Below are 22,046 nucleotides of genomic sequence, written 5' to 3'. Positions count from 1 at the left end.
GTTAGGGAGGATGTGACAACCCGGCCAGTTGTCTCATGAGTTACCACTCTGTTTTCCCCATTTCTGCTTCTTTATGCTTTGTTTATCCGTGTTATGTGGTATCGGGTTGGTCGGATCGAATCCGGAATAATTTTGGTAAGGTTTGAGACACTTAGTCTCTTTTTAGGAAGCTTAAGTTGGAAAAGTCAATCGGATGTTGACTTATGTGTTAGAGGGCTTGGATGTGAATTCCGTTGGTTCGGTTAGTTTTGGGAGGGGATTTGGGACTTAAGAGCGTGATCGGAATGAATTTTGGAGGTCCGGAGTAGTTTTAGGTTTGAATTGGCGAAGTTGATATTTTGGCAATTTTCGGTTGGTAGGCGAGATTTTGATATAGGGGTTGGAATGGAATTCCGAGAGTTGTAGTAGCTCAGTTGTGTCATTTGGGATATGTGTTCAAAATCTTAGGTCATTCGGACGTGGTTTGGTTGGAGTTTTGATCAAAAGCGGAATTCGGAAGATTTTGGAAACAAAGGCTTGAATCCGATATGTTTTGGTTGATTTGATGTTGTTTGAGGTGTTTTGAAGATTGGTACAAGTTTGAATAAGGTTTTAGGATATGTTGGTGCCTTTAGTTGAGGTCCCGGGGGCCTCGGGTGAGTTTCGAGGGGTTGAACGGATCATTTTAAGTTAAGAAAAATTGTAAATTTTGGTTTTAGCTGTTGCAAGTATGTTACTCTTCGCGTTCGTGAGTGGACCCTTGCGTTCGCGAAGAGTCAATTGAGGAAGGTGGAATTTAATCCTTCGTGTTTGCGAGGAAGGCTATCCATTTGCGAAAGGCTAGATGCTTGTGCATCGCGTTCGGGAGAAGGGGAGCACGTCCGCGAGGAAATTGGTCAGCTGGGTTTGAGGTCGAGTTGTTTATCGCATTCGCGAGAGAGGGAGTGCATTCGCGAAGAGTAAATCTGAGGAACCATCGCATTCGCGATGGGCATATCGCGTTCGCGTAAGAGGATTTTTGGTCAAAGTCATTTTTTGCTTCGCGAACGCGAGTCTTTGACCGTGTTCGCGAAGAAGGATTTCAGGCCTGGGCAAAAAGTTTAAAAGGTCATCTTGTTTGCGATTTTGGGGTTTATTTCTTCCATAGTTGGTCGTTTTTGGAGCTTTTTGAAGGGGATTGAAGAGGAATTCAAGGGGAAACACTTGGAGGTAAGATTCTTGGTCTTAAAACTCTATTATTATGTGAATTCCACCTAGAAAATTATGGAAATTAAGCTAAATATTGAAGAAGTAGGGCTTGGAAATTTGGACTTTTGATTGGGGATTTGGAGTACCATTTGGGGTCAGATTTGAGAACTTTTGATATGTATGAACTCGTGGGGAGGTAAGGAATCTATTGGTGTAAAAATTTCTGAATTTCGAGATGTGGGCCCAGGGGTCGGGTTTTGGTAATTTCGGGATTTGAGCCCTTTATTAATTGTTTTCGCTTGGGGTTCGTTCCCTTAGCATAATTTGACGTCCTCATTATGATTTTGGATAGATTCAACACGAATGGAGGCCGATTCAAGGGGCAAAGGCATCGCGAGCTAGAGATTTAGCCGGATTGAGGTGAGTAATGATTGTAAATGATGCTCTGAGGGTTTGAAACCCCGGATTCCACATCGTAGTGCTATGTTGAGGCGAGACACACGCTTGATGACGAGTGTGGGGTCTTGCACTATTGGGGATTGTGACTTGGTCCGTCCCGGTTGATGATTTTACCGCGTATTTGACTGAAAACTAATTGCTATCATCATTATTTTGGATGAATGCCATATTTGGGCTTCGCACCAACTATTTGAACCCTTCGGGGATTTTTATTACTATTTCCTCAATGTTTTGACTTTATACTTGAACTCAGTCATGTTAATTTCCATTGTTTTACTACTCAGCCATGTTTACTCAGCTTTTAAGACTTAAATGATATTTTAAATGATGTTTGTGCTGAGATACACTGTTTTATTATTGCCCGAGAGGCTTGTAATGATTTTTGACTAAGTAAGGCCGGGGGCCTACATTGTGAGAAAACACTGATACTGATTTGAGGCCGAAGGCCTAAGATATGTACGCCACGAGGTGGCTTGATTGATGTGAGGATGATGGCCTAGATTTGATTCCACGAGATGGCTTGTTATTGTGCTTGGGAAGTAAGGGGACCCTCCAATAGTCTGCACACCCCCAGTGAGCGCGGTTACCCATTGTGATGTGAGATTGAGACCGAGGGGCTGGTATTATTCTGAAATGTTGCCCGAGAGGTGGATTTGTTGATATTGTGCCCGAGAGGCCAATTTCTATTGGTTACATTACCTTTAATACATGTCTATTACTTGTTTACTTGTTGAAAGAGGATTTTACTTGACTTTTCAATGGCTTACTATTTCAAATGATTTTACTGCTTCATTATAGAATGCTGTGTGCCTTAAGTGTTTTCTTTCTTTCAGTCGTTATTTACATTTTTTACTCACTGAGTTGGAGTACTCACTTTACTCTTTGCACCCTGTGTGCAAATTCAGGCATTGCTGGTTCCGCTCCCGAGTGCTGATTCCTCTAGCTTCAGGTGGCGTTCAGAGATTACGAGGTAGTTGTTTACGTCTGCAACCCCCATGTCTCCCTTCCTTTATTGCTTCTGTTCCTTTTCAGACCTTTGTACTAGTTTATGGTTTTAGCAGAATTGTATTATGACTTATAGATGCTCGTGACTAGTGACACCCCGGTTAGGGCTGTGTATGTGTGTTCTTCCGCATATTATGTTATCATTGTTATTTTCGGATTTATTTTATCATGTTTAGACAGTTTCTTAAATGCTTAGCTGTTAATAATTGGAAAATGGTAAGTGTCGACTGGTCTTGTCTTCACGAGAGATGCCATCACGACCGGGTCCGGGTTTGGGTCGTGACAGCTGTTCAAGCCTTCACTCAAGTTCTCAATGAGCGGACATACATAGCTTCGCAATAATTAAAGAAGAATTTGATTGAATATCCAGTTGTCACTTGCTCCGATGTACATAATCGATATCAGTCAAAGATTACTGTCAAAGATGATTAACTAAGGGCTCCGATTGGTTCGATTTATCCCAACAGGCCCTGGAATAGTGTTAAAAGGGATGTCGATCGAGAACTACAATTAAATAGAGACCGATATCAGCCATACAGGAGTGATCGGAGAAATACCGGGTCTGTACACAACCCTGTTCGGAATGATCAAAAGAATGATCGGGGACAGAGTTCCCGAGGACTCATGAGCAAGAGCGGCTTCGATAGGGGTACGGATCCAAACAAGCACCTCGATTGTCAAAAAATATAACTTCAGCTTAGATGCTTCCACCATCGTATCGGCCATTGGGCGTGTCAAAGATACCAGGTGGCCTCGACCTTTGTAGACCGATCCGGCACAGAGAAACCCAAACAAAATATGGAAGTACCATGGCACCCGTGGCCATAAAATAGAAGATTGCAGACAACTAAGAGAGGAAGTAGCCCAATTATTCAACAAAGGGAACCTTCAAGAATTCTTAAGTGATCGAGACAAGAACCATTTCCAAAACAGAGATTCAAATAGGCAAAATGAGCAGGAAGAGCCACACCATGTGATTCATATGATTGTTGGAGGAGTCGATGTTCCTCAACGACCAGTATTTAAATGCACCAAGGTGACGATAACAAAGGAAAAGCGAACTCAGGACTACTTACCAGAAGAAACATTGTCTTTCAACAATGATGATGTAGAAGGGATTGAACAAACCCATAATGACGCATTGGTAATATCTATCCTTATGGGTAAGTTTCAAGTTAAATGTGTGTTGGTTTATCCAGGTAGCTCGACAAACATTATTTGATCAAGGTTCGTAGAGCAACTCAGCCTCCAAGATCAAATTGTATCCGCAGCTCGAGTACTTAATGGCTTCAACATGGCAAATAAAACAACCAAAGGGGAAATCATTTTTCCAGTAAATGTGGCCGAGACCGTCCAAGAAATAAAGTTCAATGTAATCGAGGGTGACATGAGGTACAACACATTACTCGGAAGGTCTTGAATCCATAACATGAGGGAAATGCCCTCGACGCTTCATCAAATCCTGAATTTCTCAGCATCGGAAGGAATCAGAATAGTGTACGGTGAACAACCTGCTACCAAAGAAATGTTTGCAATCGATGAAGTAATATTGGTATCGGCGCTTTCATCAACAAAGGGTTTAGAGTTGAAAGGAAAGCAAGAAGTCAAATAGCAACCATAGTCACTGGCCTCGGCTTGATCAAAGGAGTAGGAAACTTTTGAGGAGGATGATTATATGATACCTCGAAAATTCATAATCCCCGATGATTCCGACGCAACAAAGTCAACTGTCTAAGAGCTGGAACAAGTCATACTGATCAAGCATCTACCCAATCCAAATGAATCCCACCAAATATAACTACCCATAGATTAAGGTTGTACCCAAAGTTCCGTCTGGTAAAACAAAATAGAAGGCCCCAGTCCGTGGTTAAGCATGCATTCATCAAGGACGAGGTAACTAAACTTCGCAAAATAGGATCCATTCGGGAAGTAAAATATCTCTAATGGTTAGCAAACTAAGTGGTGGTCCCTAAGAAGGGAAATAAACTGAGAATGTGCATAGACAATAAGGACTTGAACAAGACCTGCCCTAAGGATTCTTTTCCTTTGCCGAACATTGATTGCATTATCGATGCCACAGCCGGCCATGAGATTCTTAGTTTTCTCGATACCTACTCCAGGTACAATCAAATATAGATAAACCCGGAGGATAAGGAAAAAACCTCATTTATCCTTAAATACGACACCTATTGTTATAACTTAATGTCGTTCGGAATAAAAAATGCTAGTGCAACTTATCAACGCCTAGTAAATCGAATATCCAACCTTAGAGAAATTAGCGCTTGCTTTAATACGTGCTTTTAGGAAATGAAAACCATATTTCCAATGTCACCCAATATGTATTGTAACTACCTATTCTCTTTGTAATATTTTGCATAAACCCAAACTTCCAGGGTGATTGGCCAAATGGGTCGTGGAACTCAATGTATACTATATTGAGTATCAACCCCGAATAGCCATCAAGTCCCAAATCTTGGCAGACTTTGTGGATGACTTTACACCAACCCTAGTACCCGAGATCGTAAAGGAATTACTTTTAAAATCGGGTATATCATCGTGGTTATGGACCCTCTTCACGGATGGTGCTTTGAACATGAAAGGGTTCGGCCTGGGCATCATTTTGAAGCCACCCACGGGTAACATATCTACACAGTCTATCAAATATCGAAGTTAACTAACAATGAAACCGAGTATGAGGCCATGATTGCAGGTCTTGAGTTGGCTAACAGTTTTGGAGCAGAGGCCATCGAGGCCAAATGTGATTCCCTACTTGTGGTAAACCAAGTCAATAGGACTTTCGAAGACCGAGAAGATCGGATGTAGAGGTACTGGGACAAGCTACATGTAACTTTATATCATTTTAAAGAATGGACCTTACAATACATACCTCGGGAACAAAATAGCGAGGCTGATGCCCTAGCAAACATGGGGTCTTTGGTCGAAGATGATGAACATAACTCGGGGACTATGGTACAACTCTCAAGATCGGTAATCGAAGGAGGCCACACCGAAATAAACTCTACGAGTTTGACCTGGGATTGTAGGAACAAGTACATTGAGTACCTAAAGAACGGGAAACTCCCATCACATTTGAAGGAGTCAAGGACTCTACGCACCAAGGTAGCACGGTTTACTTTGGCCGAGGATGGAACCTTATTCAGGAGGACGTTCGATGGGCCATGACGATATGTTTGGGACCAGGAGACACCAACTACTTCTTGCGGGAAATTAATAAAGGCACTTTTGGGAATCACTCCGGTGCTGAATCATTTGTTCACAAAGTCATCAAAGCAGTATACTATTGGGTTGATATGGAAAAGGATACAAATGAGTTCGTTCGCAAATGCGATAAATGTTAAAGGTATGTGCCGATGATTCACTAGCCCAGGGAGAAGCTCCATTCGATCTTATCCCCTAGGCCATTCATGAAACGGGAAATGGACATTATCGACCCTAGGTAAAGCTTAATTTATTTTGTTTATGACTGATTATTCCTCTATGTTGGTTGAACCACAGGCTTTCGAGAAAGTCAGAGAAAAAGAAGTCATAGAATTCACTTGGGACCAAATTATATGCCTATTTAGGATCCCTACCGAGATCGTGTGTGACAACGGAAAGCAATTCATCGGTAGCAAGGTGACAAAATTTCTCAAGGATCACAAGATTAAAAGGATTCTATCAACGCCATACCATCCCAATGGGAACGGACAAGCCGAATCAAACAACAAAACCATCATTCAAAATCTTAAGAAAAGATTGACCAACGTCAAGGGAAAGTGGAGAGAAAGATTGCTCGAGGTTCTTTGAGCGTACCGCACGACATCGAATTCCAACACGGGGGAAACACCTTTCTCTTTGTTCTATGGTGCCGAAACTCTTATCTCGATCGAGGTTGGGGAACCTAGCCTCAGGTTATGATATGCGACAGAAGATTCAAATAACGAGGAAATGAACACAAACCTAGAATAGTTGGATGAAATACGTGAGGCCGCCCTTGTTCTATTGGCCGCACAAAAACAGGGGATCGAAAGATACTACAATCGAATAACCAATCTTCAACACTTTAAAATAGGGGACATGCTACTAAAAAAAGTCACCCTCAACACTCGAAACCAAAAAGAAGGAAAACTGGGTAAAAATTGGGAGTGACCATATCAGGTACTCGATATTATCGAAAGGGATCCTACAAGCTCGGCACGACGAACGATGAGCAACTACCAAACAATTGGAACATATCATTCCTAAAGAGGTACTACTGCTAAGGTACGACCTCCTCCATTTTCATTCATATTTTAAGCTAACCAATTGTAGGTTTTTAATCAAAAATGGCGATGGATCCTTCAGCACAAAGTCTTTAGATCTGAAAGCATGCATTTCACTTTTTTTCCCTTAGACCGGTTTTCTCCCAACTGATTTTTCCAGTGAGGTTTTTAACGAGGCAACCATTGATCATGCTTACTTAAAACAATTCAACAGTATCCGAGACTTCTTTACAATCTACCTCGAATACTGGGTGCATTACCCTTCGTAACGGCAGGGTCTTGATAGGTAATATTTATATGGGCCAAACGATCGAATGAACCGTGCCCATATAGGTGACTTGAGCCCTAACATCAAATATGTGCACATGTATAATAATCTATTGATAGAAGTATTTTTCCTTGCCAATATCTCATGCCTTAGAAAAATTTTCTACTTTAGAATTTCATACTCGATCTATTGTGTAAACAGGCTTAAGGGCCGATCGCAACCGAAGTCGAACAATTAACCTCCCCACTAGAGGACTGTCGTCCAAAAAAATAGACGAGATCAAATTATTAAAATCTCGAGATTATAAGACCTTAAAAAGGCAACCCTCGATTTTTATATACCACGGCCACCCCACTCGGGGACTGTTACTTCGAACAAGTTCGAAGCGTAACGCGAAAACAAGCCAAGGAGGAAAATCCCAAACTAAAGGCTATAGCCAAATTGACATGGTTTGGAGACGTCCGAATTCCATAATAAAATAGGCCTTCGAATATTCTCATAAACTGGTTAAAAGGGCTACCCTCGGCAAAATTATAAAAGGCTTCGATAATATCGAGCTTCAAAAACCCTAACGGGTACAAAATTGTTCAAACCCTCGAACATGACTTTATTATTTCATGCTAAGGAATTATAAACTTTGTGATAAACAAAGGGAAAACATTAAAAGCTGAAAGGGGTAGAAAAAGCCATATATATACGATCATTTTATAAAGGCTAGATCGACCGAATAAAAAACTTTCAGAAAGCCTTAGGGCTACTTTCACTTCATGTTTGAGAGATCCTTATCACTTGGATAGAAAAGCCTAAGGTCTACCTAATTCTGAGTTTGAGCATGTGCTCAGTCGATCATTAAGCATAAGGGCTTCTTCAACTCCAGTTCAAACAAACTCTTACTTGGGGATTATTTTTAAGCCTAAAAATTATTTTTTGCTCTCGAGTTCGAAATATCAGCCTCATTCAAATAAAACTTGAGGATTCCCTTATTTCTAATCTGATCAAGCACTTACTCGATCGCAGAAACTGTGCCAGTTCGATCGAATTGCCTAAAACTCTAACCTATTAATAACAATTTCATAAGGCATAAATGAAACACAAATTTCATCAGTGAGAAATGAAATGAAAGTTCACGAGACAAAAAGAGAGAACTTTATATACGTCAAATTTTTTTTTACAAGGGCAACATGTCCCGATTGGAATTCTATGCAACAAAAAAATCTAAAAAAAAGATCTTAAGCACTTAATCTTCTTCAGGAGCAACATCTTCATCCTCGGGGTCTTCTGCACTCTCGGATTCACTCACACTCCAAGAATCATCATCGTCAGAAGAGAGCAAAGCTTTGGCTTTGGCTTCAAGCTCTTTTGCATTTTTGATCTCGACTGTGAGATCGAAGCCACGAGTGCGGAGATCCTCGAGAGTCTCCTTTCGAGACTATAACTTGGCATGCTCGGAACCCCAATATGCTCAAGTTTTGGCATTATTGGCAACTTCCTTTCCTCGAACTTGAGTAGCTTCAACATCGGACTGACAGAAAACCATGATTGCCTCAGCATCATCCTTAGCCGTCTCAGCCTTAAATTTGGCCGCCGCAAGTTCTATGACTAACTGAGCCTAGAGCTCCTTAATTTTATGGGCTTGTGTAAAGTTCTTCTCATTAATGCTTTGAAGTTGACTTTCAGTCGAGAAAAACTGAGCTCGAGCAGCCTCTTTCTTTGAGGCGAGGCGGTCCATGTTTTGCTTCAACGATATTATCTCTGCCATCACTATATCTAACTCTCCACAGAGCTGCTTGATCATCTCATGGAGTTACTAGACCTATGAGATCGAGTTGTTAGCCATCACTCCCAAACCGATGCCATGATTTTCTAAGACTTTTATTACCTGCTCGGTTAGGTTGCTTTGTTCTTTCTGAGTCACGACCAGCTCAGCTTAGAGGCCCTTGATTTCTTATTCTTTTTACTCACTGAGAAGCTTGAGGGCATTTCTCGCCTCAATAAGCCCCTGAATTTTAGCCTCGTATTGGCTCAGCTCTTTTGAGACCTAAAGAAAGCTTCAAGATGAACCACCGAGGCCTACACAAATAGAAGAGAAAAGAACTAGGCAATAAGGGAAAAGCACTAAGTATGGAAACCGATTTTGATGAGGAAGGTTAGGGCTTACTCGATTCAAAGCCTGCTAGGACTCATTGAAAAGACACAGTGCTCTTACCTCGTCCATCAAAGCTTGGTCTTCCTTCTTGACCAGACTCCAAAGGTAACTAGCCACCCCTACGGGGGCAGAAAAAACTCGTGCATCCTCCGAGATCGAAATGATAATTGTTTGTTTGCACTCAGGATAGACACTAGGAGCCGAAAAATGGCTGGTCAATCTAAAACTTGAGGAAGATTCGCCCAAACCTTCCTCAATACCTCCAAGTCACTCCAGTCAGTGGCATCATCGACCCCAGCAACACAACCACAAAAAATATCCTCCTCTCCGTGGGCGCCCTATACGTGAGGTGTTTTTATGGCCCGAGCCTCCTGAACTTCTTCTTTGGAGAATGAAGGAAACGAAGTGGAGTCTCCGATTTCTATTTCCCCAAGTGGGTCGCTTGGGGCATTCTCCCCATTTTGATAAGCCTCAGGACCGGCCTCCACAACCATTTCTGATGCCTTCTCACCCCGAGATGCGGTACCATCAACTCCAGCCGGCTCGGGGACTCCGGCTGAATCCCCTTCTTGGGCCTGGTCAGATCGAGGCAGAGTTTTCCCAGTTTTGATCGATCTGGTGGCCTTTCGACCCTTGGTGTTAGCTCGTGCTCGAGCCACCAGACTGGAATCATCCTCTTTTTCTTCTTCATGTTCTTCCTCTCTTACGAGTTGAACTGACTCTATGGACAAGGGAATCACATACATCTTAAACTTTCGGGCCGTTTTATTCTTAGGCTCTAGCCCCTTGGAGGTCGAATCCCTTTTTCTCTTGCTTTCGTTTGCCAGCTTCGGGGCAGCGGTAAGTTTTCTTCTTCACCAGACGGAGGCCTCATCAGCACATCCTTCCCAAGACTTGTGGAAGAAGGATAAATGAGATCAAAAGAAAATTCGGATAGTAGTCGGAGTTATCGGATTACACGAAAACTTACCATGGTTTCGGGCGTCCCATTGACCCTTCTATAACTCATGCCATGAATGCTTAGTGTGTTTTGATGTCGACACTAGGCTCCTGACCCAGTTCTCGAGATGGGGAATCACACCCGGCATCCAGGCAAGGGCTGCATCAAATAAAATGCCGGTAAGAAAGAATGAAAAAGTGAAGATACTAAACAGATGTTAAAATATGGAATTAAACTTATGTTTCATATTCCATTTCTCCGGAAATGGCATGTTTTCGGTCGGGATCAGGTCCGAAGTCTTTACTCGGATGAATCGGCCCATCCAACCTCGGTCCCTACTTTCATCTATGCTCAAGAAGGCCGCCTTGTTTGCCCTACGCTGAAGCTTTACTAATCCTCGCCGATAATGTCGGGGGCTATACATGCGAATGATATGGTCGAGGGTGTAGGGAAGCACCTCGACTTTGCTCACAAAAAAATTGAAGCAGTATCACTATCCTCCAAAAGGAAGGATGAATTTGGCAGATGGTGACCTAATACTTCTTGAAGAAGTCCACGATAATTTGATCTAGAGGACCCAATATGAAAGGGTAGGTGTAAACACTCATAAACACTTCCTCATACGTGGTGATTGATTTCTCAGGCAAGGGCACCGCCACATGCTTATTTACCCAGTTGCAATCCTTCTTGACTTGGTCTAGGAGGTCACTAGTGATTGTATATATGTACTTTGGCATTGGCTCGAATCGGTTTGGAACCAACGGAGTCTTTCAAACTTAAAACCAGAGTTAAGAAGACACGGTGGAGGAAATAATTCTTCAGGGCGTGGCTACGCCGCTGGTTGCTTGGTGGCTAGTTGAGACGAGGAAGATTTCTCTTTCTGTGGTACGGTTTTAGATGTTTCGGCCAATTTTTATTTTGGTGAACAAGGAAGAACAAAGATTGGGATATTTGATATTTCAGGAAAAAGAAACAAAAAAGGCTTGAGAATCTGTAGAAGCCAAAGGAGTATGAAGATTGAAAGTAAAGTTTGGGAAAAAGAAGGAAGATATATTTATAAGTTGGAGATGCTGGTAAAGAAGCCGGTAGTGGCTGACAACGACTGACAGGCATTAAATGCCTCGACATCCGAACCAAAGGGACGTTTAGGAACCTTATGTCGTTTACGTCACGGTAATGACGTTAAGATAAATTGGGGTAAAGGTTGAGGACTCAATTCATTTGTTGTTATTATACTCCTAAAAATAAAGGGACTATCTGTATACGGTTAAAATCGGGCTCACCCGATTTCACTAATTGGCCTGGACCAGAATGATAGTTTGAGGATCGGCCCCGTAGTATATCAGACGGAGAAATGAGGACAGGACACCGAGTCTGGGATCCGAAGTACCGGTCGAGGTCTAGGCCGATGATCATCGAGACCAACAGGATAGACATCGAGCCAGACCGAAGATAGCATAATAACAGAAATGTGAGATATCTGTGACTAACCGAGGATCATGGAGAAAATCTCGAAATGGATCAAATCAAGAACGGTTATTTAGCCTATCATGAGATTTATTTTTGTAATTAGGATTGTACCATAAATAGGATTCCTCTACTATATAAATGGGGTTCCAATCATGTTAGTAAGGATCTGAATAAGATAATTTTTGCAGCTTGGCCAAACAAACTATAAAAAATTAGTCATTCTGCAATTGAGTACTTAAAAATTTGTTTATACCATTATCCCACTTTTAGTGGAGTAATTTTAGGAGTTTATGAAATTAAAAAGGTTGTAAGAAATTGCATTTTATGAAATTTTCTCAAAGTAGTTGTAATGGTTTTAAATAAATTTTAAAGAAGTTGTATTCTGTATAAACTCCTCGAATTGATTTGAGTTCAATCCACATTTTCGTTTTCCTAGTCAAATACTTGCCATTTGAATACGGTCGTTTCATCTTATGTAATTCTTCAGTACGAATCAAGTCATTGATACGCCTGTACAAATTGGGGAAAACTTTTGACATACAAAATGAAAGTCGATTTAAGCAAATATATATAATTTAGTGCTTTAATAGTTCAAAAAATAATTATTAACTTTAATGATACAAAAAATAATTTTATGATTTTGCTAATACAAAAAATAAAGTAAAGTTATGATTTTACTAATACAAAGAATAAAGTACAGTTTCACGCGTAACATTAAATCAACGAATTAAATTTAATTAAAAAGCTAAAGGATAAAGTAGGAGCTTCCCATATATGTGTTTGTGATTTTGTGACATGCAGCACTGTTTGGTTTGGCTTCGGAAACATTTGAGAGTGAATTGAGACACTTAGTATCATTTTGGAAGCTTAAGTTGTAAAAATTGACCAAGTCTCATTTTGAAAGCTTAAATTGTAAGAGTTGACCAAAATTTAGCTTTTGTGTAAACGACCTCAGATTGGTATGTTGATAGTCCCAGTAGGTTCGTATCGTGATTATGGACTTATGCATATGTTTGATATTGGATTTGAAGGCTCCTATGATGTTTTGGCTTTATTTGCCGGAAATTGGCAACTTAAAGGTTTGGAGAGTACATAGGTTTGATATAGGGGTTGACTTTGATGATATCATACTTGGATTGTGCTTCGAGACTTGGAATAGGTGTATATAGTGGTTTCGAACGTGTGTGCAAAGCTTAATTAAAATCCGGATTGGTTAGGCTTGAATTAGACGTTTGGTTAAATATTTGAAGTTTTTGAACTTAAGAAAAGGATTTTGATCTTTGATTTTTGGTTTTGATGTTGGTGTTTTGAGCCTTTCGATAAGGTTGGATTAGGTATAGAGAATTATTTGTATGATTGGATGAGGTCTCGGGTGTATTTCGAATTGATTGTTGCATGATCGCATAGTTGGTTCTGGTGTGTCACACCGGCAGAACTTGTGGTGCAGGTACGAGGTCACAGGAGGGGAAGGAACGTCGCAGATGTGGTGATTGTCTGGGATAGGGAGTCAGGATGTGCGGAGGCAGTTGCGCAGAAGCGATTGAGCACATGTAAAGGCGCAGGTGCGGTTCGGCAGAAGCTAACAAAATAGAGTAGAAGCGAGGGTCGATTGTTTTAAGTGAAATTCGGATCTGTGATGGTTTTTCCGCATATTCGACATCGCGGAAGAGACTCAGTGGTCCGCAGATGCGGAGTCACTGCTACACCTCTTATATTTCAAGGGTTTGGCCTATTATCATTATTTTAAGTTTTGGAGCTCGGCTAAATGTGATTTTTGGTGAGATTTTTATCAACACTTTGAGGGTAAGTGCTTTCTACTCTATTTTATTATTATATGTTGTTTTCCCATGAATTATTACACGTAGATGGTATGATTTGAAAGGGAATTTGGGTCTTTTGACTATAATTCTAGAGAGAATAAATTGAAAATTTGGAAGTTGATTTTGACTTGGTTTTGGATTACAATCATATATTTTGACTCGTGGCGTTATGGGTAGTCATGATCTACTCCTTAGTTCGGGGTTTGTATAACGATCCGGCCGGTCGTTTTGAGAGTTATAGCTCCAATCCCCTATTAACTACTCCCCCGTATCTTTTCTGCTTATATGACTTGCTGAGAGGTTTTGTTTTTGGTTTTAGAGTTTTTGGGATACTTAGTCCCTAATATAGAAGTTTAAGCCTTAGGATTTTGACGATTGTCGGATTTTTGTAAAGGCGACTCCGAATGGAGTTCCATTAGCTCTATTGGATGATTTTCAACTCAGGGGCGTGTCCAGATTGTGTTTCGGAGGTATGTAGCTAGTTTAGGCTTGAAATGGCTAAAGTCAACTATTTGGAGATTTTGACTGGTAGTGGACTTTTTGATATCGGGGTCAGATTTCGATTCCGGGAGTTGGAGTCCGTAATGTTAAATATGACTTGTTTGCAAAGTTTAAGGTAAATCGGACATGGTTTGATAGGTTTCGGCATAGGTTGTAGAAATTTGAAGTTTCAAGTTCATCAAGTTTGGATTGGAGGGTGATTCGAATTTTTAGCATTGTTTGACGTGATTTGAGGGCCCGATTAAGTTCGTATGGTGTTTTAGGACTTTTTTGTATGTTTAGTTGAGTTCCTGGGGGCCTCGGGTATATTTCTAATGCTTAACAGATAAATAATTTGACATGTGTCATTGCTGAAGTCTTCAGGCATCTGGTGTTTTCGCACCTGCGGTGGGGAGGCCGCAGGTACAGGCATACACGCGTGAGCGGAGGACCGCAGGTGTGGTCTGGAGGAGTTTAGCCCATGGTCACAGGTACGATATCAAGGCCGCAGGAGCAGAGTCGCTTCTGTGGAAGTTTGAATGCAGTAGCGGAGAGCCTAGGAGGCTTGGGATCGCAGAAGCGAAACCGTCCTTGCAGAAGCGGGAACCTTGGCCATAAATTGAATCCGCACCCGCGATGATTTTTGCATAGGTGCAGTGTCACAAATATGACTAAGAGCCCGCGAGTGCGAAATTGCTAGGCAGAAAAGGGCCAAGTTCGAGGGTTTCATCCCATTTTCAATTTTGGATAATGATTATTTACTCCTTTATGGTTATATTCCACTAATCTATGATTGATTTCATCATTTATTTTTGGATTTGGGTTGAAAATTTGGGAAAATGGGAAGAAGTTCTTCAACTAAGATTTTGGATTTTGATTTAGATTTTCACATCATATTTGGATAATTTTGGTACGAGTAAACTCGTGAATGAATGGGTGTTCGTATTTTGTTGTTTTTACACTTTTTTGAGACGTGGTTCGGGGAGACTTTTTAAGGTGATTTTCTAATTTCTTGCTTTAGCTTTGATTTTCATTAACTAGATTAGTTTCTTATAGTTATATTTATGATATGTATTTGATGTTGGCTAGATTTGGGTCATTCGGAGTTGGATATTCGTGGAAAAAGTATTCGAGGTAAGTGGCTTGTCTATCCTTGTGGGGGAGGGGGGAGTGGGGATCCCCTTAGGTTTTGGTGTTGTTTTGATATGTGAGAACAGTGTACGCGAGTTGACGAGTGTGTACACGGGCTATTTGTTGAAAACCCTTATTTTTACTAAGTAATACCCTGCTTTTTCCATCTTATTTGAGTATACTAGTATGTGTAGTTGTCATGTCACCCTAGAATATCATGCCTATGTGTATTAGTTGCTTATTTGTACTCTTTGAAGCATGTTTAGCGGATCCTGCTTCTTTCTTGACTTGTACTTAGTCTAAATTGTAGGTTTATCGCTATAACTATTACCTTCATTTATGTTTGATCTGCGTATTTACTTTGGGACTAAGGGGCGGTTTCCCGGGAGATCCCTCTGCACATTTACTTTTGAGACTACAAGGTAGTTCCTCGGATGTTTTTCCTACACATTTACATTTGAGACTACGAGCCTGTTCCTCAGGAGTATTCCCTGTATAATTACTTTTGAGATTGCGATGCGGTACATCGGGAGATCCCTTTGCATATTTATTTCGGAACTACGAGACGGTATCTCAGGAGATCCCCTGTTGTTTATCCCTGTGTATTGTATGGCTATCATTGCTGTGTTTTTCCTTTGTTTTATTCCAGTCTTTAATTATATTGTACATTTTCATGCTTTATTTATCACAAACCAGTGGGCCTGATCTGACCTCGTCACTACTCAACCGAGGTTTGGCTTGGCGCTTACTGGGTACCATTGTGGTGTACTCATGCTACTCTTCCGCACATGCTTTCTTGTGCAGATCCTGGTACATCGTTCTAGCCACGCTATCATTGTGCAACTGATGTTGTTACGGAGACGTCATGGTACGTCTGTCACCTTTGCAGACCTAGGAGTTCCCATCTATCTTTTGTGTAGTTCTTCTTCTACTACTTCTAAATATTGACATATAGAATAGTTAGTAAATTCTTAGAAGCTTGTGACTTATAATGTTCCAGGTCTTGGGAAGATTATGTATGTATTCTTTTTGGGAGTTGTTATTGTATATGCCGAGCGCTATTTCTATCAATTACTTGATTAGTGTTCATGTGAGTGGTTTATTTTTAGGTTTTCATCTTTGTTATTTTTCACAAATTGTAGGCTTACCTAGTCGTAGAGACAAGGTGCCATCGCGACCTCTCACGGATGGAAGAATGGGTCGTGACAATTTGTCTATATGGACCGGAGTTGTTTTTTTTTACTTTTTAAGATTTGATTAAAAATTCGTACTTTATTGTTTGGAATTGATTCCTTTGGTTTAGTTTGATATTATTGATTTGAATTTGACTAGATACGACTTGTTTGAAGGTCGATTTGTGCGGGACGTCTATTTTGGAAAGTTGAAGACTACCGGGTAGAGGTAAGTCTCTTGGTTTACCTTTTCAAGAGAAAACTCCTAGGATTTGACTTCGCGTTTTAGGTATTAAGGGTGGTGTATGTATAATTTGGAGAGTGTATATGCACTTATCAAGTAACATCATGACCGGGTAGAATTAAGATACATTATGTCTTTTTTTGATTATGTGCTCATTTGGTACATTATTTGTTTGGCTTCCATGACTTCGTTTGCTCTCTTATTCATGTTGATTATGCCTATGTTTATGATTATTTATGAAGGCATGAGAACTTATTCTTGATATGTTTAATTGCTTGAATTATTCGTAGTCATATAGAAATTCCATGAGCATATATCTGCATGATTTTTATTAAGTCCTTGTGCATATTTTATTTGTGATTATCGAGCATATGCGTATATTTTGTATATGGATACTTAATTTGGATTGAGGATTTTGGCACGAATTGCAAGATCATGCGGATGAAATACAATTACGACATACATGACATGATGAGCAGATTTTTGATTATATGTGAGCTATCAAGCTTCTTTTTGCGCTTAGATAAAGATTAGTCCTTATAGAGTCAGGTGATTACCCATATACTTTGGGCACTGTGAGCGTAGTTGATACATGAATTGTGTATCAAATAGATAAATGAATTTTGTATCGGCTTATGGTGATACATGGATTTTGTATTGTGGTACATGGATCTTGTACCGGCTATGGTGAAATATTGAATTTGAACATGCATAGATATCTTTAACTCATGTAGAAGCATTCATTTAGATGCTAATTGTTACATGTCATCAATATATACTAGTTGGAGTTCCATTGATTGAAGCATGCCTTGTTTAAATGATATATATAAGCAGTGTTATGATCATCTCTTGATTTGGAAAACCATGCCTTATGCTTCTCGAATGTTGATATATTTGATTCTTGTTATTGCTGAGATTATTTACTGTTTCAGTTCAAACCTCTATTATTTATACATGTGTTGTAAGTATAGTGATTCCTATAGCCTCGCCATTATTCATCGAGGTTATACTTAATACTTACATGGTACTGATTGTGGTGTAGTCATAAGATACTTCTGCACATTTTTTATGCAGATCCTCAAGCAGGTACTAGTGGAGCCTCTGGATTGAGCCGAGGCATTTGAACATAGACTTAGGGAGAGCTACACATCATGGATTCATTTCATAGTGCTCGAGTCCCTCTTCGTTTACTATTTTATGTCTATTTTATTATTTCAAACATTGTTGCTAATATTTTGAGACTTGTGCTTATTCAGTAATTGCCCATGTACTTGTGGTACCTAATACTGGGGGTTGTATTTTTTTTGTTATTTTCAAGCCATTTTATGATTGTATCTTACAACTTACTGCTTTGAGAATTATATTTTTATTTATTTATGATATGACGTTGTTAATTAAAAAAAAATTAGGCTATTTTCTGTTGAATGTGAGTTGGCTTGTGTCACGATCCAAAATCTCACTACGTCGTGATGGCACCTATGGGTATTGCAGAGACGAATGGGGTTGCTTTTACTATGTTCCAGCTTAAGGGGGCGTCTTATTAGTGGTAGCGGGCATATGAGTTGGGTAGCAGACCGATGTAGCTTCACTTACATGGTATCGATTTTCAGAGATGTTTTGGGAGGGTTTGTACCTCAGTCATTTCGGGATGCATGGCACGTGGAGTTTGAGCAACTTCTCCAGGGCACTATATTAGTATTAGGATATGCCGTCAGATTCAGTGATTTGGCGAAACATGCACCTGCCTTGGTCGCTTCAGTTAGAGAATGATTCTAGATTCATTGAGGGGCTTAGGCATGATATTCAGCTCAACACGACTCTGGAGTTGGAGTCAGATGTTTCATTTCAGAAGGTGGTAGGGATCACTCGCCGGTTAGAGGGCATGTGGGACCGGTAGTGAGGGTACAGACGAGAACATGAGAGAGAGAGAGTATAGGGAGGCGGGGAGGCCTTGTAGACCGGAGAGATCTGTTGGACTTTATTTTGGAGGCAGGGTGCGACATCGTAGAGGTTTTGTGGATCAGCCAGTTCAGTTTGCGCTTCAGATTTCACATAGTGATTCAAGTGTTCATGGGTCTCAATGTACCCGTACCGCACAGTTCCCACAGCCACGTCAGTAGAGGGGTTGCTTTGAGTGTGGAGATACTATCCATATGGTGAGAGATTGCCCCAGATTTCGGACATTTGTGTCACAGCGAGGTATTCAGGTGAGTAGAGGGTGCCCAAGAGGGGGAGGCCCGGCCCGGCCCGTTGCTGTGTTTCACATAGTATGCTTGAGGCCGTTGTGTCAGATGATGGCATTTAGGTATGCCTCCAGTTTGTTATAGAGGAGCACCATCCGTAGTTCATTACAATTCTGCTTATCGGGGTGAGTTCCCCTATTTGTTGCTCCACTTATGGGCGTGTTTCATGATTAGCACTCTGTTTATATGATTACCCTGTTGGGAGGTTTTATGAGTGATAGCCGTGTCTATCGTCTGTTTCTAGTTCTTGTTTAGAGTATTAAGACTAGTGGAAAATTCCTGTTTTCCTTTTTCGGTAGGTTTGATGTGATTGATGAATATTTTTGGCTTTGAGCTGTGAAATTTATGCTCCACCAGTGTGGGAGCCAGCACTTGTTGTAAATTGTAACGGAATTGATCTCGTGAGAGGTTCCAACTAGCATGATGTATACCCTAATTTTTTATTTCAGAGTTGAGGGCGGGACCCTCGTGATTTCATGTGACTTGATGTATTGAAACCGGGTTGTGTACCAGGGTAGAAGTTATATCAGTATTAGATCCTTGTGATTTGCTTATATACTTTGATTATTCTCTTGTTATATTGTTTTGTAGGATAATAATGATAGAGAGTTGTGCTTGTCGGGCTTGTTTGATAGTTCTCTTATGTGTTTCTCTTCACATTGTCAGTCATTTCGTTCCGCGCTTCTTGAGTTTTAGCTTGTGAGGTATGTGCCCGTTGGTCTTAGTTGTGACTAGTTTATTCAGATATTTAGTAATGTGATTTTCATGGTTATTGCATCGTCGTCAGTGTTGTGGAAGTTTGAAACGGGTTCCTATTGTATATGAGGCTTATGGCCGGTAGTGAATTTCATTTCGGGTGAATATCGTGATAAAAAATATTGTTGTGGGCCTATGTGTGATGTGTCATGTTGTAAGGTTGTACTATATGTGTGTTGGCATAAATTGATGTAGCTGGTTGAGACTGATACCGGGTATGGATTTAGAATAGAGTTTTTAGAAATGGATGGAAGGTGAAAATTCTGGCTCTAAGGCTTATTGGTATTGTTGGAAAGGCTAAATTTCGGTTGTGTATGCGGCGAAATCAGTAGACTTGATTTCTCGCTGTCGGGACATTTCAGAAGCATGCCTCGGGACCTCGAGGGCGGGAGGCCGCGACCAAGTTCCAGACCTCGGGGCTCGTCGTAGCCCGACTTAGAGAAAACGAAGACCGAAGCCAAGATGGAGGGGGAAGACCCCAAGGCACATGGCTACGTCTGACAGGCCCGGCCTATCCAGAGCCTATGTTGAGTCATCACGTCAAACCATCCCATCTCCGTACTTTGTGTTTAATCTCCACATATTTTTACCATACCGTGTTCCCTCGCCTATATAAGGGGAACCCATACGACTTTGTAAAGGGCGGAGGTTGCTCTATTTCTCCACTAAAGAAATAATACATCTCTCTCTCTCTCCCCCCCTATTTTGTTCGTTCTTCTTGTTTATCACTTGGTATTGGCTCGAGGCCGTCTCCGTATTCATCGCCTCTTAACTTGGTCTTCATTATATAACTTAATATCGGCCGAAAGAGCCTTGTCTAATTATATCTTTAACTGTTATCCCATCCCCGACTATCCCCGATAGTTCGAGATTGATACTAACGTTGACCCCGAGGTCCCATCGACAATCTCTGCATCCGGGCAACAGCCCCAACCTTTGGTTTGGTTACTGCCTCTTTCTAACAACTAGCTTGAGAATAGATCACTTATTTTTAGAATTCTATTTACAAATTTAATTGTTGTTACCATTTTTACGGTAAACAGTTTGGCACCCACCATGGGGCTAAAAATAATAGTGATTATTTTCTTGCTGGTTTTCATTACACAAATACACATCAGCTTCCACACTTTTTCTTGTCCAAGATCCTTTGACTTCAAGCCAAAATGTCTGGCTCGGTAAACGGAGTTGAGAACGACAACCTCAAAAATCATGGGGAAAATGGCGTGGCTATCCCTACCGCTTGAGCACCTCCTCGGAATCCTGATATCGCTCACGGACCGATCCTAGCGGAGGCAGATTCACAGGATGCACAACAAGTCGACGAAACTTCTCACACCGACAGGAGCGTACGACACAACGACCAACAGGAAGCTTAAAAAATCCCAGCCCGAGAAAAACATGAAGTTAGTCTTCATGTTATTTGAAATGTTGCAGGCACAACAACTAGCCATTGCTCAGCTGCAAAGGAATCGGAGAACCCCCAGCACAGCGATGTAGACATGTGATTTTTGACCCTCCCCAATATTTTTACATTTTAGCATGTAAATATTTAATTTAGGCCTAATATAGCTATTTCAACTCATTTTGACTCTTTTTACTTTATTTTATTACAAGAAAAATGAAAATTACAAAAATATTTTAGTTTATGTATTTTTCATAAATTTAAAATAATAATAATAATACAAAGAATATTACCTTATTTTTATCTTTATATAATTTTGAAAACACACAAAAAAAATCATATATTTCTTTATATAAAAAATATATGTTGCATCTGCATTTAGGATTTTATTTTACATTTTTAGATTAATTAAGTAAGTTGTTGTTTGACAAAAATAGAAAAAATCATAAAAAAATAGTCATGTTGCATTTTACTCTTTAATTTTTGAATTTTGGCAATTTTCTTTGGTATTTAATTAGTTGGGTTAATTATTATTTTGAGTAATTAATCTAATTTGACAAGCTGAATCTTGGGTCAATTTGACCCATTTGGTTTTTGAAGTAATTAACATGGGGTTTTAAGGGTAGTCTAGAGATTGTTTAAATTGGGTAGTCTAACCTAACTAATTAGGAAGCTTCTAGAGTGGTGGGGTTGGGAATGCATTACTGAATAGAGTAAAGAAAAGGATTTGAGTGGAGTCAAATAAAAATTTGGGGAAGGGGTATTTGTGAATAGGTAATTCATTTCTGCTACCTATTTAAAGAGAGGCAAATACACTGAAATAAAAAAAAACAAAAAAAAAAAAAGAATGGGCAGCCTTGGGAGCTTCTTCGTCAACAACAAAAGATACGATAGACATCCCTCCCAACTTCCCAAAAATAAAAAAGACTCATCCTCACCGTAACTAATTACGTTTTCTGATTAAACCAGCTTCTCCATAAAAGCTCATCATTAAATAAACACCATCCAACCAAAACTAATTAAACTCATAAAAATCCAGTAACACCACCTTGAACAAAGATTGGTAACTATCATTCCTCCC

This window comes from Nicotiana sylvestris, chromosome 2, assembly GCF_000393655.2.
Source record: "Nicotiana sylvestris chromosome 2, ASM39365v2, whole genome shotgun sequence".
Taxonomy (NCBI): Eukaryota; Viridiplantae; Streptophyta; class Magnoliopsida; order Solanales; family Solanaceae; genus Nicotiana; species Nicotiana sylvestris.
Note: the sequence above shows the minus strand (reverse complement) of the source record.